This window comes from Anser anser (assembly GCF_964211835.1).
Source record: "Anser anser genome assembly, chromosome: 2".
Taxonomy (NCBI): domain Eukaryota; kingdom Metazoa; phylum Chordata; class Aves; order Anseriformes; family Anatidae; genus Anser; species Anser anser.
In genome coordinates, this window is record NC_139721.1 from 17399893 (window position 1) to 17410852 (window position 10960).

Below are 10960 nucleotides of genomic sequence, written 5' to 3' on the forward strand. Positions count from 1 at the left end.
CAATAGAGATAACACAATGCAAAGAGGATAAGTGCAATAATGACCAAGTACAAAATATGTATTTTCCCCATCAAAACACTCTGAGAATAAAATGAAATATGCAGTTTCTGAATTTTTACTGGGTAAAAAATAAATCTTCTACAAGAAAAAAATAACAATGAACAAAACTTTGATGGTAAATAATAGGCATGATCTTGTGAATTCTGAAAATATCTAAATTATTATAGTTAATTTCACAAGATATTTTAAACTTCATATAACTGAAATAGATACAGTTGTGATGGAGGGAAACACACAGCCCAGTTCTTGCTGTGAAAAAAAAAAAAAATCATGCCTCTAAAGTACAAGACAGAACTGAGACAGAAGAAGAACACTGTAATTGTTAGGGTACTCATAAAAAATAAATGGTATATCACCATTTGGGGAATTCTGATTTGCAGTTATAAGTATTCCTAAATGAAAAAAAAAAAAAAAAAAAAAAAAAAAAAAAAAACACTTATTTCAGGTATGGAAGTCAACAGAATAACTGCAGTCCAAAGTGAGACAATTCAATGTAATTAGAAAGATCAAACTACCTGAGGTGAGAAACATTTAAAGGAATTGTAGAAAACAGAAAATTAAAGGGAAGACATAGATAGGAATGTTTTGAGATGTCTGAGTGTTTCCCAGTTTCATTTCAGGGTAGGTCAAAGATTTCATAGATTCATAGAATGCTTTGGTTTGGAAGGGACCTTAAAGATCATCTAATTCCAAGCCCCCTGCCATGGGCTGGGACACCTCCCACCAGATCAGGTCGCTCAAAACCCCATCCAACCTGGCCTTGAACACCTCCAGAGATGGGGCATCCACAGTTTCTCTGGGCAAGCTGTTCCAGTGCCTTACCACCCTATGAGTAAAAATTTCTTCCTAATATCTAATCTAAACCTACCCTCTGGAGAGGAGACTCGAGGAGAGGAGACTCGAGGAGAGGAGAGGAGAGGAGAGGAGAGGAGAGGAGAGGAGAGGAGAGGAGAGGAGAGGAGAGGAGAGGAGAGGAGAGGAGAGGAGAGGAGAGGAGAGGAGAGGAGAGGAGAGGAGAGGAGAGGAGAGGAGACTCGAGGAGAGGAGACTCGAGGAGAGGAGAGGAGAGGAGAGGAGAGGAGAGGAGAGGAGAGGAGAGGAGAGGAGAGGAGAGGAGAGGAGACTCGGAGAGGAGACTCGGAGAGGAGACTCGAGGAGAGGAGACTCGAGGAGAGGAGAGGAGAGGAGAGGAGAGGAGAGGAGAGGAGAGGAGAGGAGAGGAGAGGAGAGGAGAGGAGAGGAGAGGAGAGGAGAGGAGAGGAGAGGAGAGGAGAGGAGAGGAGAGGAGAGGAGAGGAGAGGAGACTCGGAGAGGAGACTCGGAGAGGAGAGGAGAGGAGAGGAGAGGAGAGGAGAGGAGAGGAGAGGAGAGGAGAGGAGAGGAGAGGAGAGGAGAGGAGAGGAGAGGAGAGGAGAGGAGAGGAGAGGAGAGGAGAGGAGAGGAGAGGAGACTCGGAGAGGAGACTCGGAGAGGAGACTCGAGGAGACTCGAGGAGACTCGAGGAGACTCGAGGAGAGGAGAGGAGAGGAGAGGAGAGGAGAGGAGAGGAGAGGAGAGGAGAGGAGAGGAGAGGAGAGGAGAGGAGAGGAGAGGAGAGGAGAGGAGAGGAGAGGAGAGGAGAGGAGACTCGAGGAGAGGAGACTCGAGGAGAGGAGAGGAGAGGAGAGGAGAGGAGAGGAGAGGAGAGGAGAGGAGAGGAGAGGAGAGGAGAGGAGAGGAGAGGAGAGGAGAGGAGAGGAGAGGAGAGGAGAGGAGAGGAGAGGAGACTCGAGGAGAGGAGACTCGAGGAGAGGAGAGGAGAGGAGAGGAGAGGAGAGGAGAGGAGAGGAGAGGAGAGGAGAGGAGAGGAGAGGAGAGGAGAGGAGAGGAGAGGAGAGGAGAGGAGAGGAGAGGAGAGGAGAGGAGAGGAGAGGAGAGGAGAGGAGAGGAGAGGAGAGGAGAGGAGAGGAGAGGAGAGGAGAGGAGAGGAGAGGAGAGGAGAGGAGAGGAGAGGAGAGGAGAGGAGAGGAGAGGAGAGGAGAGGAGACTCGGAGAAGAGAGGAGAGGAGAGGAGAGGAGAGGAGAGGAGAGGAGAGGAGAGGAGAGGAGAGGAGAGGAGAGGAGAGGAGAGGAGAGGAGAGGAGAGGAGAGGAGAGGAGAGGAGAGGAGAGGAGAGGAGAGGAGAGGAGAGGAGAGGAGAGGAGAGGAGAGGAGAGGAGAGGAGAGGAGAGGAGAGGAGAGGAGAAAATTATTCTTTTAGTATGTTAATTGCAAGACAGAGACTATGAAATTGATAATGCTGCCAACAAAAATGAAGTAAATCATATCATACTAAATTAATGAACATAGATCAGGTGGTAATTACAATGAGAAATATAGCATCATAGTTGAGAACAGGAAAGTTGAGAACATAGTTGAGAACAGGAAAGAGACAAGTTAGATAGTACTCGGGTAAATTGCATGTTTTAATCTCATAGGTTAATTTCATATAAAGATACTTAGAGCTTGGCTAGTGGAATCTCGAAGTTAAAGCCCTTTGTCACTTGAGAACTCAGGAAAAGCTGATATTACATGACTAGAAAAAGCTTTATGATCCCTATTATAAAATCAGAAGAGAAGGAATCAGTAAACAGAGATATACTCGGTTAATATCATTTCTTGAAAATATATTGGAGCAGATAATCAAACCAGTTATTACACTTTCATGTTTTCATATATTCCATATATGTATATATAACATGAAAATTAATTGTAGCAAGAAAATTTAAGCAAGAGACGAGACATCTCGTGGTAAGGGTAGAACAGCACTGCAGTACATAGGAAAGGCTGTGGAGCATCCACTACTACTGTTTGTTGAAACAGACTAGGAGACACATCTGCCAAAAATAACTTAATGCAACTAAAACAGAAAATGAATTAGTTATGTTCATGTACTCCCATCCAGCCTCTATGTGACTATACATGTGACTCTATGTATTGTCTTAAACAGAACAGAGATTAAACAGAATGTCCCCAGAAGTAGTACAGAACCATTCAGAATCAAGTTTCTATATAATAGAAACTGTGCATATTTATAAAACGAAGTAAACAAGTTTATTTATGCAATTTATGTAACTTTTTATATTGAGTAGCAGCTGGAAAAATAACGTGAATTCTACTTCATTCAAAGAACATTAAATTTACACAGTACAAAAGTCTTCAGTGTATTCTTTATAATATTTTAAGGTATACAGATTACAGTAAAACTTAAAACTGAATGACTTTCCATAAATAATCATAAATCTAACATTACAGCTTACAGTACCTGCTAGATTGCTTCCTTTTTACATGCTTGAAATCTTTTATCTTGATTATTTCAAAATTCATTAACTTTCTTACTCAAACATTATTTCATAATTATTTTACCACAAGTTTCATAGATTCCTCTCCATATAATAGACAAACATTTTTATTGCTTTAATAACAGTTAATTAAATCTGTCTTAATGATAGTGAAACATCTTAATAATTTTTTTAAATACAGATTTTTCACTCCATTTCCTAGTTAATCCCTTCCAGTTTCTTTCCCCTTTAACAACTGTATATGTAAAACACCCATTTCTGTGAACTCTCTTTCTGAAACCTTCAAACCTTCTGAAACCTTACCACCCTATTAGTAAAAAATTTCTTCCTAATATCTAATCTAAACCTACCCTCTGTTAGTTTAAAACCATTGCTCCTTGTCGTATCAGTACAATCCCTGACAAAGAGTCCCTCCCCAGCATTCCTGCAGGCCCCCTTTAGGCACTGGAAGGCTGGTACAAGGTCTCCCCGGAACCTTCTCTTCTCCAGGCTGAACAACCCCAGCTCCCTCAGCACATCTCCATAGAAGAGGTGCTCCAGCCCTTCGATCATCCATGTGGCCCTCCTCTGGACTTGTTCTAATACATCCATATCCTTCCTTTGCTGGGGGGCCCAGAGCTGAACACAGCACTCCAGGTGCTGCTCATGAGAACAGAGTAGATGGGGAGAATCAGCCCGACCTGTTGGCCACGCTTCTTTTGATGCAGCCCAGGATACGGTTGGTTTTTTGGGTTGTAGGCGCACATTGCTGGCTCCTGGTGAGCTTCTCATCAACCAATACCCCCGAGTCCTTTTCCTCAGGGATGCCCTCAATCCATTTTCCACCCAGCCTGTATTTGTGCTATTACTGTGCAGTGGTAGAAAACCATATATACTCTTCACCTCTAAAAGAAGTCATAGAAACTGGAAACTACCCAGAAATTACTGGAAGAGAATGTAAAGCTGTCACTGATACACAGAACAAGGCAGGGCTGGTTCAAGGGGTAGTTCATCTCCTCTGGACTCATTGTACTTCTATGTCATTCTTTTGCTATAAACCCCAGAGCTGAATGCAGTACTCCAGAACACTGTAAAATAGCAGTAGGACACCAATTTCAAAGTGATTACAATTACTAATTATTTTACAGCTTTAATCTTAGTAGAGAGAGACACACTGTGGTGTAACAAACATATAGGCTGTATGGTTTCAAAAATGATGTCTTCTGGGGAAAAAATAACAACCTAAAATTACCTCATATTAGAGGAACTTGATGCTGCAGTGACATGATTATACAATTATACACTTCCACATAAGTTTTGGAAATAACTAAAATAAAACAAATCTCCTGGCATAGATTTCACATTATAAACTAGTTAAAGCAATGCCCCCTAAGCACTGGAATTGCTTTCTTGTATGAATTTTATTTTCATTTTTTAGGGGAGCTTTATGAAAGAGCATATGATATAGTAGGATAGTCAACTTTTTATAAATGTAAAGTCTATTATTACCTTGGTATCTAAGCATATATATATATACATATAAAAAATTAAGACAATATTTCCTATGGCATTTTACAGCCTGCTTCGTAAACATAAGCCTAACTAAACAGAGTAGCATGGCACTCCTCATAATTATCTCAGTTGTTCTGTAGATGCCATGGGTAGATGGTTCACTCATGCAGAATATGTCCCAGAGTAGTCATGTCTTGAAAAAGACAATGCTTGGGGCTCTGCTTTGACACTGGATGGGGAAGGATACCAGTGAGACACATTCAAGGTCAGGATTATGACTGTTTCAAAGTATTAAAAATGAGAGGGGAAAAGGGCAGTTAGAATTATGTTAGAAAAAAATAGCTTGTACAGTCTAAAATCTTGACTAGAAAGTCAGAGACTGACCTTGCAGATTTCTAGTTTATAAAAAATGATCTGCATTCAGGTTAGCTTTTCTTTACCTGATTTTTCTCTAAATGTTACTAGATGTTAAGTCTCTTTGTTACAAAAACCCTATATGGTGCAGGACCTGAAAATGACTAGTTTCAAACTCCACTGTGGAGAACACTGGAAAAAATTCAGACAATACCTGCACATATTTTGATTAACTGGCTGCATGGACACATAGGTGTTGGAAGAAAATGCTTCTCATTGTTTCTAGTGTAAGTCTTTCAGAAAGACATCATGTATACAATAGTTCCATTTCCCCTTGGTTACCCAGACCAAGACAATGAAAGTGAAATCTCTGGGAGGAAGCACAACCATGTTACTCTAGCACTGGTTTCAGTTATACTAGTTGAGGCAATAATCAGCAAACCATATGGGCTTTTGGGGCACTCAAGTCCCTCTAGATTTTGCAGGTAGTAGTTGTGCATTTATTGAGGTAAGCTACAGGAAAGAGTTGAACTTCACATTGTAAAGAGACCAACAATGCTTGTTTTCTAAGAGCTGGTGTTTGGGTTTGGTTTGGTTTGGTTTGGTTTGGTTTGGCTTGGTTTGGTTTGGTTTGGCTTGGTTTGCTTTGCTTTGCTTTGGTAGGGTTGTTTTTATGTCCACTTAGCATAATCATTTCATGATTTCAAAACATGTGTTTCATAAACTTATCAAATGAGAACCAGTAAGTGAAAAAATAATTTTGAAATGTCTGACTTTTGCCACTTCCTACCTGTATTGACATTGCTGGTACAGCAGCCATTTCCAGTTAAAAAAAAAGTAATCAAAAAATCTCTCTTCATTTCTGAAAATAAACTGGTCTTCCTACCAGGATGTTCAAATAACGAATAATGTCTATTCTATATGACTATTCTATTTGTCTATTCTAACAATGTCTAATAAAAATCGTAATAATAAAACGGTCAATCCTTTGTGAACGAAGGTTAATGACAGATGAAGTTGGCAACCCTCAGTGTTTAAATGAGTGTTTCACCAGGATTCTAACTGGAAGCAGATGGCAACTTCCCAGAGACTGTGCATGTTCCCCAGGGGAGAGGAGAAGCATTAAAACACTACACCATTGCACTGGAGCAGATAATTAGACAATTAGATCTATTAAAAGCTGACAAAGGAAAAAGTTTAGATGAACCTTCTCCTTAGGCTTCAATATGGCAGTGTTTTTAATAGCCTATATAGAAAATCACATTGAACACCTGATTTACAAATTTGAAGATTGATTTATTGTAATTTATGTATATATGTGTGTAGGCACACCTAACATACTAAGTATATTTTACATAAACACATACATATATATATGTTTATACAAATATGTTGTATTGATTTTGAATAGTTATTTCTCTTTTCAGATAATAACGGTTTTGTCCAAAGGGCAAAATTTTGTCCAGTGGACTTAATTCCACACAGATCTATTTCAAGATGCCAAAATTTGAGTACTAGAATGTATTCTCTCTTCATGGAGGATAGTTATCTGACCCAGTGCATCTGGAAGATACAAATGTTCTCAACAGTACAAGAGGAGAGTGAGTTTCTCCACTTCTTAAGGAATATATTTGCTGATCCACTGGTCCGCAATGTGGACTCTGTGTGCGTGTGTTCATTTGTTTGTTCTTCAGCACTAGCCAGATGAGCCAATTTAATGACTGATATCATGGAATGAAAGATTGCTGTGGAGTTTTCAGCAAAGATTTGCAAAGTATTACTAGTTGTAGGGTGTAACGTAAAGCTTTTTAAAAGCTTATGAGAAGAAGTAGATTTTAGCAAAGGGTATCCTTGTCAATGTTACCATAGAAACGATTCCACAAAAATATAATGCATTACATGAGACAGCTCTGTCAACAACTTTCTGTTCATATGATTTTGCACCTAGTAAAGATACTCGTGGAACTGGAACTAATTTTGGTGTCATTTTCTTTGTTTGGTTAAATGTGAACACTGTAGACGCTGTAATTCAATTGTATCAATTAGACCTGCTTATTTTCAGTGCACAGTTGTCAATAATAGATTTTACAACTTGTGTCTTGTTTGTTTCTTGTGGCTAGAAGGAGAAAGGTCAGATTCAGAGATTCTTCTCAACCTTCTTTTCATTAGACGAAGGTGGAAGATGGAATTATAAAGAAGACTGATATGCAGAGCACGTTTATTCATAATTTTCTCTCTTGTCTTCTTCTCTCTATATATCCATATATATAGGCATGTTATTAATAACCTATTATTAGTTATATATATTTACATATACTCAATATAATTATAATATATTGATTATTGATATATTATATATCAATATATATATATTTCTGTCATGGCTCAGGAGCCAGTCATTGTGTCAGATTTGACATAAACACAGGAGAAAACAAACAAACAAAAAACAAACAAACAAACAAACAAACAAAAAACACTTATGAATCCAGACTTTCAAAATCTACACAAGTATTTTAAGAAATACATATAACAGTACAAATACAAGAGATAACTGCAAGTCTTATAATCAAATAAAACCAAATCAAATGACACAAAATAGATGAACATACAAGAAAGAGTAAAAAAAAATTCACCAGAATTAAATTAATAATAAAAAGAACAAGCATAAATAAACAGAGAAAGCAGTCACTAGGAAAAAAAGCAATAGGAGGTGATCAATATCATCAGTTTCTTAAGACCTCAAGTTTCAAAAGTAAATTTATTTTAAATAACTTTTCTTTTTAAAAGGCAGGAAAATCGAATGGCTATAGCCTCCATGTTACTTCAGAATACCATACTTAGTTTACAGTTCAACAATACTTTCCTTCTTGCACACAAGAAAACTGCACTTATTTCTCTGCAAGCAATGATACATTTTCTCTATTACTTCTTGGTTTTAGTTATTTTTAAAAAGCTGGTATCCTTGAACCAGCCCTGCCTTGTTCTGTGTATCAGTGACAGCTTTACATTCTCTTCCAGTAATTTCTGGGTAGTTTCCAGTTTCTATGACTTCTTTTAGAGGTGAAGAGTATATATGGTTTTCTACCACTGCACAGTAATAGCACAAATACAGGCTGGGTGGAAAATGGATTGAGGGCATCCCTGAGGAAAAGGACTCGGGGGTATTGGTTGATGAGAAGCTCACCAGGAGCCAGCAATGTGCGCCTACAACCCAAAAAACCAACCGTATCCTGGGCTGCATCAAAAGAAGCGTGGCCAACAGGTCGGGCTGATTCTCCCCATCTACTCTGTTCTCATGAGCAGCACCTGGAGTGCTGTGTTCAGCTCTGGGCCCCCCAGCAAAGGAAGGATATGGATGTATTAGAACAAGTCCAGAGGAGGGCCACATGGATGATCGAAGGGCTGGAGCACCTCTTCTATGGAGATGTGCTGAGGGAGCTGGGGTTGTTCAGCCTGGAGAAGAGAAGGTTCCGGGGAGACCTTGTACCAGCCTTCCAGTGCCTAAAGGGGGCCTGCAGGAATGCTGGGGAGGGACTCTTTGTCAGGGATTGTACTGATACGACAAGGAGCAATGGTTTTAAACTAACAGAGGGTAGGTTTAGATTAGATATTAGGAAGAAATTTTTTACTAATAGGGTGGTAAGGTTTCAGAAGGTTTGAAGGTTTCAGAAAGAGAGTTCACAGAAATGGGTGTTTTACATATACAGTTGTTAAAGGGGAAAGAAACTGGAAGGGATTAACTAGGAAATGGAGTGAAAAATCTGTATTTAAAAAAATTATTAAGATGTTTCACTATCATTAAGACAGATTTAATTAACTGTTATTAAAGCAATAAAAATGTTTGTCTATTATATGGAGAGGAATCTATGAAACTTGTGGTAAAATAATTATGAAATAATGTTTGAGTAAGAAAGTTAATGAATTTTGAAATAATCAAGATAAAAGATTTCAAGCATGTAAAAAGGAAGCAATCTAGCAGGTACTGTAAGCTGTAATGTTAGATTTATGATTATTTATGGAAAGTCATTCAGTTTTAAGTTTTACTGTAATCTGTATACCTTAAAATATTATAAAGAATACACTGAAGACTTTTGTACTGTGTAAATTTAATGTTCTTTGAATGAAGTAGAATTCACGTTATTTTTCCAGCTGCTACTCAATATAAAAAGTTACATAAATTGCATAAATAAACTTGTTTACTTCGTTTTATAAATATGCACAGTTTCTATTATATAGAAACTTGATTCTGAATGGTTCTGTACTACTTCTGGGGACATTCTGTTTAATCTCTGTTCTGTTTAAGACAATACATAGAGTCACATGTATAGTCACATAGAGGCTGGATGGGAGTACATGAACATAACTAATTCATTTTCTGTTTTAGTTGCATTAAGTTATTTTTGGCAGATGTGTCTCCTAGTCTGTTTCAACAAACAGTAGTAGTGGATGCTCCACAGCCTTTCCTATGTACTGCAGTGCTGTTCTACCCTTACCACGAGATGTCTCGTCTCTTGCTTAAATTTTCTTGCTACAATTAATTTTCATGTTATATATACATATATGGAATATATGAAAACATGAAAGTGTAATAACTGGTTTGATTATCTGCTCCAATATATTTTCAAGAAATGATATTAACCGAGTATATCTCTGTTTACTGATTCCTTCTCTTCTGATTTTATAATAGGGATCATAAAGCTTTTTCTAGTCATGTAATATCAGCTTTTCCTGAGTTCTCAAGTGACAAAGGGCTTTAACTTCGAGATTCCACTAGCCAAGCTCTAAGTATCTTTATATGAAATTAACCTATGAGATTAAAACATGCAATTTACCCGAGTACTATCTAACTTGTCTCTTTCCTGTTCTCAACTATGTTCTCAACTTTCCTGTTCTCAACTATGATGCTATATTTCTCATTGTAATTACCACCTGATCTATGTTCATTAATTTAGTATGATATGATTTACTTCATTTTTGTTGGCAGCATTATCAATTTCATAGTCTCTGTCTTGCAATTAACATACTAAAAGAATAATTTTCTCTCTCCTCTCCTCTCCTCTCCTCTCCTCTCCTCTCCTCTCCTCTCCTCTTCCTCTCCTCTCCTCTCCTCTCCTCTCCTCTCCTCTCCTCTCCTCTCCTCTCCTCTCCTCTCCTCTCCTCTCCTCTCCTCTCCTCTCCTCTCCTCTCCTCTCCTCTCCTCTCCTCTCCTCTCCTCTCCTCTCCTCTCCTCTCCTCTCTTCTCCGAGTCTCCTCTCCTCTCCTCTCCTCTCCTCTCCTCTCCTCTCCTCTCCTCTCCTCTCCTCTCCTCTCTCTCCTCTCCTCTCCTCTCCTCTCCTCTCCTCTCCTCTCCTCTCCTCTCCTCTCCTCTCCTCTCCTCTCCTCTCCTCTCCTCTCTTCTCCGAGTCTCCTCTCCTCTCCTCTCCTCTCCTCTCCTCTCCTCTCCTCTCCTCTCCTCTCCTCTCCTCTCCTCTCCTCTCCTCTCCTCTCCTCTCCTCTCCTCTCCTCGAGTCTCCTCGAGTCTCCTCGAGTCTCCTCGAGTCTCCTCGAGTCTCCTCGAGTCTCCTCGAGTCTCCTCTCCTCTCCTCGAGTCTCCTCTCCTCTCCTCGAGTCTCCTCTCCTCTCCTCTCCTCTCCTCTCCTCTCCTCTCCTCTCCTCTCCTCTCCTCTCCTCTCCTCTCCTCTCCTCTCCTCTCCTCTCCTCTCCTCTCCTCTCCTCTCCTCTCCTCTCCTCTCCTC

The 10960-nt window shown here is 39.6% G+C and overlaps 1 long non-coding RNA gene across 1 annotated transcript; it reads right to left on the minus strand.

Moving 5' to 3' along the window:
• Positions 1 to 463: 463 nt before the first annotated feature.
• Positions 464 to 4193, minus strand: LOC310893358. Its single transcript, XR_014578928.1, has 2 exons — positions 3727 to 4193; positions 464 to 924 (listed from the first exon to the last, which is right to left on the minus strand). It is a non-coding gene; the product is annotated as an uncharacterized lncRNA (long non-coding RNA).
• Positions 4194 to 10960: the final 6767 nt, after the last annotated feature.